Genomic DNA, 2,549 nt, shown 5'->3' with positions numbered 1-2,549 from the left:
CCTCCAGAAATGAGTTAGAGAGAATTGCTTCCTTTTCAATTTCATTGAAGATTTTGAGGAGAGTTTGTATTAAATCTTCTCTGAATTTCATTTAAAATTCTGCTGTGAATCCATCAGGGCCTTGGCATTTCTTTGCTGGTAAGTTTTTAATCACATTTTCAATCTCATTAATTGATATTGGGTTGTTCAGGATTTTTATGTCTTCTCGATTCAACTTTGGTAATTCGTACATATCTAGGAATCTGTCCATTTCTTCTGAGTTTTCTATCCTATTGGAGTAAAGATTTTCAAAGTAGGCTTTAATGATCTTTTGAATTTCTGTAGGATCTATGGTGATTTCATCCTTTTCATTCCTTATTGCATGAATTTGAGTTTTTTTTCTTCTTTTTTTGATAAGGTTGGTTAGGGGTTTATCAATTTTATTTATTCTTTCAAAGAACCAACTCTTTGATTCATTTTTTTTTTTTTGTAGTGTTTTCTTCATCTCAATTGCATTAATTTCTGCCCTAATCTTTATAATCTCCTTCCTTCTTTGGGCTTTGGGCTTGACTTGTTCTTCTTTTTCTAAAAGTTTGAGGTACAGCATTAGGTTATTAATTTGTTCTCTTTCTGTTTTCCTTATGTGTGAGTTCACTGCTATAAATTTCCCTCTGGGAACTGCTTCTGTTGCATCCCACAGATTCTGGTAAGTTATATTTACATTTTCATTTGTTTGTAGAAACATTTTTTTAATTTTAATTTTAATTATTTTTTGATTTCCTCTTTAATTTCTTCTGTGACCCTATGGTTGTTCAAGAGGTTTTTATTTAATTTCCAAGTGTTTATGGAGTTTTGGGAGTTCTTTTTGTCATTAATTTCCAATTTCATTGCACTGTGGTCAGATAATATGCAAGGGATAATTTCAATTCTTTTGCATTTAGGTAGGTATGCTCTATGGGCTAGAATGTGGTCTATTTTAGAGAAAGTCCCATGTGCAGCTGGGACTTTCTGAGAAAAATGTGTATTCTGATGTTGTGCGGTGGAACACTCTATATACATCTACTAAGTGCATTTGTTCACAGATTTGGTTTAGATCTGTTATTTTTTTGTTGGTCTTTTGTCTAGTTGACCTGTCCCTTTGTGTCAAAAGGGTGTTTAGGTCCTCTATTACAATAGTATTATTAATTATTTGCTTTTTCATGTCTGTTAAGATTTGTCTTATATAGTTTGGTGTTCTGATATTTGGTGCCTACATGTTTATGATTATTATCTCTTCCTCTCGTAGTTTTCCCCTAACAAGTATGTAGTGACCTTCTTTATCTATTTTGATTGTTTTCAGTTTGAAGTTTACATTGTCTGCAAACGTAATATCTACACCTTCTTTTTTCTAGGTTCCTGTTGCATGAAGAATTGTTTCTATTATTGTCTTTGTAATGTACTTATATGTTTATAATACTCTTTTCTATATAGAAGGTATTCACAATTATAAAAAGTCAACATATGAGTAAGTTAAAATACTTAGCGGCATAACACACAATGGCTAAATCTATAAAACTTAAGTATTAATTTTCCTGTTGTATCTGGAAATTAAGAACAAAGATGGGGCCAGAAGAAAATGTTACCCACAGACAGCTCCTTGGTCCCACACTTGCCTTGTTCTGCAGATGCAGAGAGATTACATCACAGCACTGTTTGCCATTTCTTCCTTTGTACTGATGATGCCTTATCAGCTTCCACTCTACTGGCACTTGCACGTGTTTCTGCCATGACACTTGGGGGAACTTGGGTGACCTTCTGGGGAGTCACCTGAGCCACATGAATTCAGCCACCAGAACCTTGCTACAACTCATATGCATCCACTGCCACACTGATGCTTGCCCTTTCCATGTCCTTGATGCCCACCCGCTCTCCTGGGTCCAGATCTGGGAGGAGCCTGAAAGGATAGAAGAAAACTGGTGTTCCAGGTCTGGCTGAGGGGACCCTGGGGACAAGACCACAGGCATGAGGAAGTGAGGAGGTCCTCAGAGCTGGTACCCCTTCTGGTGGGCTATGGAAGACTCCAGGCTCCAAGTGGTGGGAAGACGTCCCATCAGGACACATTTACATTTCAAAAGCACCCACTTCGTTCATGCCCCCGTGAACCTCTGGCTGCTTCCATGAAGAAATCATCCACATCAGAGCTGGAAGGGTCCTCTTGGCCCCTGTGCTGTCCCTGCATCTCCCTGTCACTGTCAACTCTTCACACCAGGTCTAGGCCTCATTGTGGCTTAGGGACCTGAGGTGTGAGATGCCACAGATTCACTCTGTGGGATGTGCTCCTTCCCCATATCCTGGTTCCTATTACATCTGCATATGTCAGGCAGGGTTGGTTTCAGAAGGTTCTGCAGAAGCACAGACACCACTTACAAGATAACTAGACACCACTTACAAGATAACTAGGCTCCCCAAGGGCCTGTCACAGAAACAGACTGCCAGAGAAATCTTTCAGGCCAGCTTGGCACAGTCACTGTCAAGGGCCACATGGAGATCTGGAAGTAATCAGTGGGCAGATGGACTGTTGTCTTCCCTTC

Source organism: Chinchilla lanigera, unplaced genomic scaffold (assembly GCF_000276665.1).
Source record: "Chinchilla lanigera isolate Chin_1 unplaced genomic scaffold, ChiLan1.0 scaffold00055, whole genome shotgun sequence".
Lineage (NCBI taxonomy): Eukaryota > Metazoa > Chordata > Mammalia > Rodentia > Chinchillidae > Chinchilla > Chinchilla lanigera.
Note: the sequence above shows the minus strand (reverse complement) of the source record.